Source organism: Pongo pygmaeus, chromosome 6 (genome assembly GCF_028885625.2).
Source record: "Pongo pygmaeus isolate AG05252 chromosome 6, NHGRI_mPonPyg2-v2.0_pri, whole genome shotgun sequence".
Taxonomy (NCBI): domain Eukaryota; kingdom Metazoa; phylum Chordata; class Mammalia; order Primates; family Hominidae; genus Pongo; species Pongo pygmaeus.
Genome location: NC_072379.2, coordinates 5,048,421 through 5,061,563, shown reverse-complemented (window position 1 = coordinate 5,061,563; position 13,143 = coordinate 5,048,421). Strand labels below are relative to the sequence as shown.

The following is a 13,143-nucleotide window of genomic DNA, read 5'->3' as shown; positions in this document are numbered from 1 at the left end:
CCTGATATGAACAGGAAGGAACGGTGTGTGAGGTAGGGCCATTCTGCCTGGAAGAGAAGAAGGAAGAGTGGGAGCCTTTCAGGGAGACCGGGTGGGACTCCTGACTGTGGTAGGGGATAGGAGGCCTTGGGGCTCATGTCCTGTGGCTACGCTGTTAGGGTGCAGGGCAGGCTGGGGTCCCAGTCTGGGTGGCAATGAGAAAGGGGGTGGCTATGATGCAGTGTTTGTCTGAAACTCCTGCTGAAACTTAATCCCCAGTGTGGCGGTGTTGAGAAAGGGATCTCATCTCTCTTTCAATGCCTGCACCTCTTTCTTCTTACCCTCTTTGTAGAGAAACTTACCAAAGGACCTGTTTATCTGCTGTTTCACCACCTCACCCTTATGACCACAAGCTTTCCAGCTGTCTCTAATTTGGCATCTACCCTGCCTTTGCACTTACTAATCTATGCTTATTACTGAGTAGCCAAGGTCTACAAGCCTACCATCTACATTTTAGTCCTCATCTTGCACAAACTCTTAGCAGCATTTAATAACATAGGCTGGGCATGGTGGCAACCCAGTGCTTTAGGAGGTTGAAGTGGGAGGATAGCCTGAGGCCAGGAGTTCAAGACCAGCCTGCACAATCTAGCAAGACCCCATTTCTACAAAAAATAAAAAGATCATCCAGGTGTGGTGGCGCACACCTGTGGTCCGAGCTACATGGGAAGCTGAGGCAGGAGGATGGCTTGAGCCCAGAAGGCCAAGGTTGCAATAAGCCATGATGGGGCCACTGTACTCCAGCCTGGGTGACAGAGAGAGACCCTGTTTCTAAACAAGAAGAACCATGATGATGAGATTAATAATACAGACTGCTCCAGTCTCTCAACTTCCTCCTTCCTGTCTGCCCGCTTCCTCCGCTTGGTCTTTGCATGTCAGGAGTCCTCTCTTCTCACCTGGTATCTCTGGGTACCTCATCCTGGCTGGTGAGATTTTCCATATGCTGATGACTCTCAAAGTCCTATCACCATAAAACCCAAGGAGATAAAAAAATCCTATCTACAGTCTGTATTTTCCAAACTTTCTAGTCCATTCAACCTCCCAATGAATTATTTTTACTCAGATGTCTCACAGGCCCTTCTCAGCATATTGGCAACCAACGTTTCCCAGACTGAATTCGTGATTATTTCTCTCCAAAGCAGGTTTTTATACTAGTTCTCATCCCAATAAATGACACTAACATCTCCCACGACCCCTTTCACCAAACTCCTACTTGGGTCTGTGATTAAATGTCCCTTGCACAGGGAGGCCCTTCTGGAGACCCTTGGTCTACCTTAGGTTGCCTCTTGTTTTACCCTTTCAAAGCCCCTCTATTTTTCTTTCAGTCTTTTTTTGGCCGGGCGCAGTGGCTCATGAGGTTATCCCAGCACTTTGGGAGGCTGAGGCAGGCAGATCATCTGAGGTCAGGAGTTGCCGACCAGCCTGGCCAACGTGGTGAAACCCCATCTTTACTAAAAATACGAAAATCAGCCAGGCGTGGTGGTGAGCATCTGTAGTCCCAGCTACTCAGGAGGCTGAGGCAGGAGAATCGCTTGAACTGGGGAGGCAGAGGCTGCAGTGAGCTGAGATCACGCCATTGCACTCCAGCCTGGGCAACAGAGCAAGACTCCATCTCAAAAAAAAAAAAAAAAAAAAAAAAAGGTGGAAGGGTCTTGGCCCAGACCTCAGCATGAGCCACAGTCCTTGGCTTGGTTCTTCCCTTCCTACAGTTAAGACCCAATGAGTATTTTAACCACTACAATAACTCCACATTTGTCCTTTGGACAAAAGAAACATCACTGTGTTTGCTGAGAATCAGAAGAATTTCAGTAGAATAAAATTTAATGGCAGTAAGAGTGACCAAGAGGATTAAGTCAAGGTCTCTGCTGGTGCATGCGCTCCTGTTCTGGCCACAGCTACAAAGCAGGCACCGTGTGCTGTCCTTCAAGGAAGACGTCTGTATTACCGACCACAAACCAGAACCCTTCTCACCCTTAACCAAGGCCTTTAAGTGCTATCTATTTTAGGATCCTGGGGGGAGAACGCTGGGAGCTGTCAGTAGCTGCCCATTCTCTTCTGAGGGGGCGCTGCTGTGTTCCCAGACTCTTTACAGACCTTACGTCCTATCACTGATAACTGAGCCACCTGGGGGATGGATGGTCGTGTGACCTGTCCCAAGTCGGAAAGCAAATCAGGAAGGAGCAGGATTAGAACGCATCTTTCATACTCCTGCATTCCACAGTAGAATGTATTACCCTCCGTGTTTTTACGGTCAAAGCAGAACTTCTCTACTTCTCATCTATCATTTCTTTTCATTTAGCCCTTCACGATCAGCAAATACCCATCTATTTATCTTCACCCTAATAAATTCCTTAGCAATCACAAACCATCCCAATTTCCACAAGCTGAACTGTTCATTCTGTTATCATAGGAAGATGTAGTCAAGAGGTGTGACCCCAACAGGAAGACCAAGTAGAGTACCTTTCAGGTGACTGCATAGTATCCTTTGAGCTCGTGCAGGGCCCACTTATGTCCTGACTACTGAGCACTTTGAAGTCAGCCATGAGGAGGTCAGCAGCTTGGATGAAGCAGCGCTGGTCAAGAGGAGTCAATTTAGAATAGTCAAAAAAGTCTATTTTAGGCAACTGAAACGAGAGAGAAGCATAAAATCAGAGGCCAGGCAGTACATTTCCCATGTAGGGGAAATCATTTTAAGAATTACATGTGTAGAAAAGAATAACATTTGTTCTAATTACTCTATAAGGAAGTTACCAACCCTATAAGAGAGATGAGAAAATGGTGGCTCAGAGAGGTTAAACAAACCTGTCTGGAGCCGACAGACTACTTTTACTAGTTATAACTAGTAAAGAAGTATAGTTCGGGATTTAAACCAATCTTACAGCCATCTTCTTTCCATACCATATTTACAAACCACTATTTTTTTTCTATTATAGAATACATAAGACAGATAATCAAAGAATCTATGGGGAGTTGGAAGATCAAGCAACAGATCTTAATAAAGTTAGTTCTCAACCATACTTTACCATATAACACACTAAATGCCAGTTTGGATCACAAATAATGACAATGATTATAGTTTTTAAAAACCAAACTGTTTACACCTTGATATGAGATCTGGTTAAACAGACGTATAGTATACACTGTATACAAATCTCATGTCAAAAGAAAAAAGATATTCCACTCTGGGTAATGATCTGCAGGCTAAAGTACTTACAGGGAAGTGTACTGATGTTTTTGCAATTTACTTTGAAATGCATTATCATGAAATGAAACATAACAAAAATGTGCTGATGGACAGACAGAGGACACATGTATGATAAAGAGGATACAGTAAACTGTTAACTTTTTAGTAGCACCAGTGGTAGGTATATAGGTGATCAACATAAAATATTTCCATTTTTCTGTAGGTTTGAAAATTTTCATAATAAAATGTTAAGAGTTTTGGCCAATTCTTGTTTTGCTTTAGGAATCTGCTTTGTAGGATTAAAGATATGGAGGATTCATTTAATTCTTTGTGGGAAAAGGAGATAAGAATTACAAGGAAAGATAGAAGTTAAAGACAGAATTCAAAGTGGCTCAGACTGGGAGATTGCACTGAAGTATAGATATATTCTGAAATCCTATGTCCCTCGGCTACTCTTTAAAAACTTGTCCCAACAAAGCACTTTATTCCCATAGAGATAACAATAACAACAACAAAAGAGAGCATTTCCAGGCAGCGACTGCAAAACAAGAACATGACACTTGCCTTTGTCTCATCTTGGCTGGCAGCAGACTGCTACTGGGATTTATAATGATTCTATCTTCTCTCTTTGGATAATCTGGGTTTTCCAGAAGAAAATTACAAAGTCTGCAAAAACAAATGATGTTACTTTCATACTGCTTCCAAATCCCACACCTGCCCATTGCTCCAAATGCAATGTGTGAAGAATATAGTCCTTAGTCACACATTACAACTGGCCTATCAAGAAATTAAGATGTTTGTAGCCCAGAAAAACTAAACAAATAAACAAACAACTGCACTGAATTCCTATCTTTGTGAAAGATAAAAAATTTAAAAAGCAATGAACATACTGATTAAGGGAAACTCCTCCAAAGTTTATGTATCAGTTGGGTGTTAATGTAATGAAGTCACTGAAACTATTATTGTTTAAACTACAAAATTGGAAAATTTGTAAGAAAAGTAGCAACTCTTTGTCAAGAAAACTATGAACAAGTAAGAAGTGGAAAACTGTATTCACATTTACAATAAAAAACAGTCTGCTAAGAGATGTAATAAATAAATGAAATATAAAAGACCTTCTGTTAATTCATTAATACTTTTTATACCTCTCTGGTAACATAAATCTCTGTGGTAATATAAAGCTCTATGAGCCATAGAGTTACACTTGGTTTATTTAGCTAGCTGCTAAGCCAGACTGATGAAAAGATCATGTTTTCCTATGAACAGACTCTCTTCACACCAAACCCATTAGCTTTGTCTATTACCAGCATGAAATACTTCCAAAGTAAGGATACATAGAGTGAGATAACACACACTGATGTATCACCACCCAGACCCAACAGACGTTAACTATCCAGGCTCTTCACAGTCAAATCAGAAAACCACCTTGGAACGACTGCACAGTAGTGAAAAGAGTGGGTGGGGTACAGCTCCAGCCACATTCAGTAGCAAGGAAGCTTCTTTGCTCGGAGGGTAATGGGGACTTCCCCTTTTCTCTGTTCTTTCTCTTGCTCCAGTAGATTCCTAAGATGACCTCCTAGGTGCTATACCTGCAGTTCTCACACACTTCCCTTTCTACTGGTTCTCTTTTGCCAGATGTCAGTAGTAAGGCCTGTAATAGTAGAACAGGGACTGGCAGAAAGAGGGCAGAGAAAAAGTGCCCAGCTCTGGCTCCTTTTCTCATCCAGGTGCCAGTGTTTGGGGACTGGTTTGGAGAGGTTCGTTTATTCTGCAACCCCCACCGGGGACCCATGTCAAAGCTTTCTCCCTCATCCTGACATCTCAATGCATTTCCCTTTGCTGTTACTTCCAGGAGTCCCATATACTTTTCATCTCTAAGCTCCACCCTTCCCTACCACCACAGCCTGCCCAGTCCAGGGAACACAACACCAGAGGCCCAAAGAGAGGAAAAAAAGCAGGAAACTCCTCCTATTACAGAGGGCGACAAGAATTCAGAGTACATTTTCCTTTAAAACCATTGTCATCAGTGGTAATTCTCTGTCCTAGAACTCACTGGTGTGCACTGAGGTTATGCAAACCTTTGAAGGCTGACCTGAGACTTAGCCACCAGCAAAAATCCCGTCTGTAGGGAAAGGCCTGAGTTCCAGACAACTCATTACATGTGCATATTTGACGTGGCGACAAACCAGACACGGACTAGCTTTAAAATGGTCTGTTTTTACATGTTTTCTCAAGTACATGATACATAAGTACACCTCTACATGAAATACAGGTGGAACAGTAGATATGATTTCTTGAAAAAACAAACAAGTTTGAGAGGTTCATCTCTCCCCAATTCATTTTTTATTTTCAGCAATATTAAGAACTTCAAATACTGAAATGCTACAGATATGAAGTTCCACATGGCAGAAATCAGAAGCTCTCACTATAAACTGTCAAAATTCATTTCTAGTTTAATCCCTTCATTATGCTTACCAACAGAACTCTTCTGGAGGTTAAGTGACATTTGGAGGCACAGAAAATGAAGGACAAAGTTTTTCTTCTACAGAAACAAGTGGTAGCCTCTGTTCTAATATCTGCACCCTGGAGCAAAAGCAGTGGGGGAAGCCTGTCGGACTTCAATCTGCCCACCTCTTCATATGACCTCATGCTTGAGCTGATCTGACATGCTAGCGGTTCTAGAGAAGTCACTCCTGCAAAGTAAGCCAGGCTAGTACTCCAATTTTTTTTTTTTTGAGACTGAGTCTCGCTCTGTTGCCCAGGCTGGAGTGCAGTGGTGCAAGCTCCGCCTCCTGCAAGCTACAAGCTCCACTTCCTGGGTTCATGCCATTCTCCCGCCTCAGCCTCCTGAGTAGCTGGCACTACAGGTACCCGCCACCACGCCTGGCTAATTTTTTAGTATTTTTAGTAGAGACGGGGTTTCACCGTGTCAACCAGGATGGTCTTGATCTCCTGACCTTGTCATCGCCCGTCTCGGCCTCCCAAAGTGCGGGGATTACTGGCGTGAGCCACCGTGCCCAGCCGTACTCCAACCTTTCAACCCTTAGATAGTTGCTGCTGCCTTCATCCAACTGAAGTTGACCACGTGTGAGTGAAAGGTCTAAGTTAACCAGCCAGAGTAGATTACCTGCCATGCGGTTCTCTAATGAATAGGCCCTTCCTGCTTAAAATGGCCAGACGGTTCCATCTGAAGGCCATTTAAAGACACACATAAAGCAACTGAGACTGAGCTACAACAAAATCCCAGCCTGCTCAACTCAGCTTTGGGCCTTATTTCCAGTTTCCATTAACATTTTAGTCTAGTTGTGGAATTAACATTGTCCTAGGAGCCCAGAGACTAATGGAAAGGAAAGCAGTGTCAGGAAAACAAGATTGGCTTGAAAAGATGCAACACAATAACTGTACATTCCCTTGCTTCTTGGATTTCACGAGAATTTTAATGTGTTTAAGGATCAATGTTTGTTTCTGAGTGACACAAAAAGCACAGAGGGTCAGCAAGTCCCTAAAAATAAGTACACGTGTGAGACTCAGGAAGCAGAACAGAACTGTTAAGGTGTCAATTTGATTACAATTTAGTGATTTTTATAGACAATCTTGAAGATATATTTAAACATGACATTCATTTGCAGCAGGAGACAAAAACATTGAAGTATACTCAATTTCTATGAGGTTAAATTGTTAAAAAATACTAAAACATGGTATCTGGTATTCAAACCATTGTTCTATAAATGAGCTAAGTTTATACTTTTCTCTATCATTTACATTTTCTGTAATGAACAAACCTGTATTACATTTCATAACCAGGAAAACATTAACCAAAAAAAAAAAAAAAACAGGAATTCAAAGAGAAGACAGAAGTAAACAATTTACATACAAGGGAAATACAATTACTAAACAAATATATGAAAAACACAGCCAATTAGCAAAGAAATGTCACTTATGCTACTTCATGCCTACCCTAGTTAACTAGAAAAATAACATCATAACTCAGTATTGTCGAAGAGTTGTTAAAGCAATTCACACATATGAATTTCTTTTTAGATGAGTAGAAGCCTACAAGAAAGTTTTCATTGTAAAAATGTAGTCATTGCTGCTCAATTTTCCTGTAAACCTAAAACTGCTCTAAAAAATAAAGCTTAGTAATTAAAAAAAAATGTAGTTATTATCATGCCACTTAGAAACCCAAAAACAAAGTATGTTAAAAGCTTAGGAGGGGAAAAAAGTCTCCAACAAACAATTCTGCTGGAAGACACAAACACAGCCAACAGGAAGGTGGATGCCAGGGTGTGGCGCAAGTAGAGTTCAGGAGACAAGCAGGAGAATGTTCACAGCTACATTATTTGTGACAGTCAGAACTCAAATGCCTACCAAAAGTACATGGAAAATTTCATTGCTAAGTGGTATAAATGGAATACCACTTAACAATGAAAAATATATAAACTGTGGTTCTACCCCACATGAATAAACCTAACATAATGCTGAGTGAAAAGAAATCAGACTCAAAAACTACAGACTATACAAAATCTTTATGTAGTGTTTAAAGAGGATGGCAGCGTTCTATTTCTTGAAGATTTCTGGGTTGTGGTTCCATAAATGTTTGGTTTGTGATAAATTATTGAGCTGTGCATCTTTATTTTGTTCATTTTTCTTTATGTATACTATATTCTACAATAACCAAGTTTAAAAACTATACACAATAAAGAATATGTGGAAAGGCTTGAGAAGAGTGAGTAACTGGCATGTAAATAACCAAATGGCTTTCTTTCCTCACTGTACCGAAGATTAAATACCCAGGTAGAGTCTCTCGTTGAAAAATAAAAAAATGCTTTAAGAGTTTGGGTAATCGAAGCCAGGTGAGGTAACACATGCCTGTAATCCCAGCTATTCGGGAGGCTGAGGCAGGAGAATCACCTGAACCTGGGAGGCGAAGGTTGCAGTGAGCTGAGATCATGCCATTGCACTCCAGCTCGGGCGACAAGGGCAAAACTCTCTCAAAAAAAAAAATAAATAAATAAATAAATAAAATAAAAGGTTTGCTGGGCACAGTGGCTCACATCTCCCAGCACTTTGGGAGGCTGAGGCAGGGGGATAACTTGAGGTCAGGAGTTCGAGACCAGCCTGGCCAACATGGTGAAATCCCATCTCTACTAAAAATACAAAAATTAGCTGGGCATGGTGGTAGCTTACTGAGAAGCATGTTAAGTAAAATTGATAAAGATTAAGGGAAGGCCAGGTGCAGTGGCTCACATCTGTAATCCCAGCACTTTGGGAGGCCGAGGTAGGTGTATCACTTGAGGTCAGGAGTTCAAGACCAGCCTGGCCAACATGGGAAACTCTGTCTCTACTAAAAATACAAAAATTAGCCAGACATGATGGTGCATGCCTGTAATCCCAGCTACCTGGGAGACTGAGGCAGGAGAATCACTTGAACCTGGGAGGCAGAGACTGCAGTGAGCTGAGATCACACCATTGCACTCTAGCCTAGGTGACAAGAGTGAGACTCCGTCTCAAAAATAAATAAATAAATATAAAAAAAAAAATCTGATGACAGTAGTTGCCTCTGTACAGAAGTGGGATCAGACAAGGCCACTACTGGCTCCAACAGTGTCATTGTACAAATTAGAAAAAAGTATCCACATTGGGCTAAGCACCTGGAAAGGGGCCCTTCCTTCTCAGCCTTGGCAGGGAAGAAACCCACCTGCACCCCTGACTGAGAACTACAGTATAAGATAGGAACTTTGAGGACAGGTGTTCAGTGAACTGTCTATTTTGTTTAAATTTACCACCAGGCTGGGCATGGTGGCTCATGGCTGTAATCCCAGCACTCTGGGAGGCCAAGGCGAGCAGATCACGAGGTCAGGGATTCAAGACCAGCCTGACCAACATGGTGAAACCCTGTCTCTACTAAAAATACAAAAATTAGCCAGGCGTGGTGGAGTACGCCTGTAATGCCAGTTACTCAGGAGACTGAGGCAGGAGAATTGCTTGAACCTGGGAGGCAGAGATTGCTGTAAGCCAAGATCACACCACTGCACTCCAGCCTGGGCAACAGAACGAGACTCCGTCTTCAAAAAAAAAAAAAAAAAATTTTACAACTATTTCACCTCTGCAGATCAGAAGGAGGGGAAAGAGTATATTTTTCATTTTATATTCTTCAGGAGAACTTATTTTTTAAAACAGCATATTTATCACTTATAACAAATTTTTTTTAAATAGAGACAAGGTCTCACTCTGTCTCCCAGGCTTGAGTGCAGTAGCATAACACAGCTCACTGCAGCCTTGAATTCCTGGATTCAGGCAAATCCTCTTGCCTCAGCCTCCCAAAATGCCAGGATTAAAGGTGTGAGCCATGTGTCTGGCCCATATTTATCCCTTTTATAATGAAAATTAAGAAATGTGGCCAGGCAGGTGGCTCACGCCAGCACTTTGGGAGGCCGAGGCAGGCGGATCACCTCAGGTCGGGAGATCAAGACCAGCCTGAACAACATGGAGAAACGCCATCTCTACTAAAAATACAAAATTAGCAGGGCACAGTGGCACATGCCTATAACCCAGCTACTCGGGAGGCTGAGGCAGGAGAATCGCTTGAACCCGGGACGTGCAGGGTGCGGTGAGCCGAGATTACACCATTGCACTCCAGCCTGAGCAATGAGCGAAATTCCGTCTCAAAAAAAGAAAGAAAAAACAAAACTGTAGAACAAAAAAATACATGTTCCAAAATTCCCCTCAAGGCTAAGCCAGAATCTTCTGGCAAAAAAGAAATTAAGCATCATGGGAGGACAAGACTGGTTCAGCATCACCTGTAGTATTTCAGATCATAAAGGCCTAGTGGAGCACTCCTTTATAATCACCACGCCTTCAAAAACTGATGCTGACACTGTCTCTTAAGATTCAATGACTGCATATTAACAGCGTCTTGCCAGCAAATTAATAGCTTATTAATTTAGTTGTAATGAATGAGTCTTACACTTCATTCATGCCAGCAATATCATTATCTGACATAATTCTAGTCTAACTAGTCTTTTTATGTCAAAAATGAAATGTCCCTGGATTCTAAATGGTCCAAAATAGGTTCATTTCAAAAGATATAGCTGTGACACTGAAAGAAAAAGCCACAGGGAAAGGGATGAAGTGAGAGCAAACAACTCACCTTGTCCCCGATGGCAGTGAAAGTTGTTCAAGTGAATTACCTCTTCATTGTTGTTTCCCTCTTCCATTTTCAAATGCAGACATGCACATACGGGACTGCTAATATCTAAACATGGTGACCATCTGTTTCAAAAGGGCTGAAAAGGAAGCAAAGAGGAACAGTAAGAATGAGGGAGTATCAAAACTCTTGCCATGTATCTGGTCAGGGGAACATCTGAAGCTTACGCTGAAAACATTCCTTAAGAAGACATATCCAAGGAGGTGGGTCAAAAAAAACCCACACAAACTCAAAACGTATGACATTAAAACATATTTTTAAAATACACGCATTAAAGAGACAAAGTACTGACAGACAATTCACATCTTGATACAAATATGCTAACAAAGAAACGGGCTAAGGTTATTAATAGGCAATTCACAAAAAAGAAAACACAGAAGATGCTCAACCTCACTAATAATCAGGGAAAGGCAAATTAGAAAATGAATTATGTTTCAGCCAGACGCAGTGGCTCACGCCTATAATCCCAGCACTTTGGGAGGCCGAGGCGGGCAGGTCACAAGATCAGGAGTTCGACACCAGCCTGACCAACACGGTGAAACCCCAGCTCTACTAAAAATAGAAAAATTAGCCGGGCGTGGTGGCATGCGCCTGTAATCCCAGCTACTCTGGACACTGCCGCAAGAGAATCGCTTGAACCCGGGAGGCTGAAGTTGCAGTGAGCCAAGACCGCGGCACTGCACTCCAGCCTGGGCAACAGAGTGGGACTCCGTCTCAAAAAAAAAAAAAAAAAAAAAAAAAGAATTCTGTTTCAAACCACTGGGGTGGCAAAAAAGGCAAGTATGTAAGACATGGGAAATCTTATACGTTGCTGGTTTGGAGAGTAACTTGGAAAAGATATTCTGAATAGCAATTGGCGATACGCCCTAAATTACAAATGTACATTCCCTGTAACTTAGCAATTCCACTTCCAGGTATATCAGCTAAAGAAACCTCTGTGTGTTCTCCAAGAAATATGCATAATAGAATATACGGACAGGGATGGTCATTACAGCAAATATGTAATAAAAGCAATTGGAAATGACCTTATTGGACATCAGTAAAGGAATAAATAAAATTCATGAGGATACAACACAGTTAAATTAACTAATGTTAAATGAAAGTATGATACCATTTATGTAAATTCATACACAAATTTTAAATACATATTTAAATATTAAATTAAAAAATACAGCCAGGCGCGGTGGCTCACACCTGTAATCCCAGCTCTTAGGAAGGCCGAGGCGGATGGATCACCTAAGGTGAGGAGTTCGAGACCAGCCTGGCCAACACGGTGAAACCCCATCTCTATCAAAAACACACAGGTCCGGCGCGGTGGCTCACGCCTGTAATCCCAGCACTTTGGGAGGCCGAGGCGGGCGGATCACGAGGTCAGGAGATTGAAACCACCCTGGTTAACACGGTGAAACCCCGTCTCTACTAAAAAATACAAAAAATTAGCCGGGCGTGGTGGCAGGCGCCTGTAGTCCCAGCTACTCGGGAGGCTGAGGCAGGAGAAGGGCGTGAAGCCGGGAGGCAGAGCTTGCAGTGAGCCGGGATCGCGCCACTGTACTCCAGCCTGGGCGACAGAGCGGGATTCCGTCTCAAAACAAGGAAAAGAAAAAAAAAAAAAAAAAAGAACGTTCTCTTTGCACGATCAAAGTACCTAGGACAACTGCTACCCAGGCCCTTAGGGATTCACAGAGCCCTGGCGGATTTGTCAGAAATTTCTGTAACCCGCACGCCGCGCACGCTCCACGTTGGCTGCAAGTGGCCCAGAGTCTTGGATCCCTGGTCCCGTTCCACCGGGAGCAGAGCCACCTCGACGCGGGGACAGCGGCCTCGCTCCCTGCCCAGCGCCCGGGCACCCGAGCCGGGCCAGCCCCCAGCGCCCCGCAGAAGGGTTTGACGCACTTGCTGCGCCCTCGCCGAGTGCCGGGTGACAGTCGCCAACTTTCGCGGAACAACAAGCGCTCCAGATGTGAGGGGAGAGGAGGGAAAACGCCGCCCGCCTGGGCTGCGGTTCACAGGCACGGGCCACCTCCCGCCGCTCCTCCAGGCCGCGCTCGGGTGCACGGACGCCGCCTCCGCGGCGGCCTCGGGCCCGGGGGAGGGAAGCGGCCCGAGGGGCCGGCTCGCGAAACTTCGCGAAGTGGCGGGAGGGGGTCGCTCCCGCCTCGCCACCGCACGGGGCTTGGAGACGCCCAGCCCAGCTCCCCGGCCCGATCCCGCCCGGGCCTCGGCCCGCGCCCCCGCCCCCGCCCCCGCCCCCGCCCCCGCCCCCACCCCCACCCCCGAAGCTCAACGGAGGCGCCCCACAGAGAGGCCGCCTCGCCTCAGAGACCCGCCCAGGAGCTCGAGCGCGCCCCGCAGCCGACACTCACTCGCCACTCTATTCGCCGACTAGCCAGGCGGGTTCGGCGGCCTTCGCTACCGCGCCGCTTACTCCTCGGCAGCCGCAGCACTCCTTCCGGCCCTGTCGCGGCGTCACCTCGCGCTTGAGCACAGCGCCCCCTCCCGACTAAGGACAGGAAGAACCATAGAGGCACTCGGGGTGTTGCGGAGGAGGGACCCAGGGGCTCACCATAGAGAGGGCCGCCTAGCCGCGCCTGCATCCGGGCTCTCTGCCTGCGGAGACTTGACTCCCCCACGAGGCGGGAGGATGAAAGGAACGGAGACCCCCAATCCCCGACCCCACAGGAGCCACCATCTCCTCAGAGCAGAAAAGGGTATGGGG

At 44.5% G+C, this 13,143-nt stretch overlaps 1 long non-coding RNA gene across 1 annotated transcript; it reads right to left on the bottom strand.

The window, feature by feature from the left end:
• Positions 1-6,635: 6,635 nt before the first annotated feature.
• Positions 6,636-12,913, bottom strand: LOC129041010 (uncharacterized). Its single transcript, XR_008503761.2, has 2 exons — positions 12,791-12,913; positions 6,636-10,506 (listed from the first exon to the last, which is right to left on the bottom strand). It is a non-coding gene; the product is annotated as an uncharacterized LOC129041010 (long non-coding RNA).
• Positions 12,914-13,143: the final 230 nt, after the last annotated feature.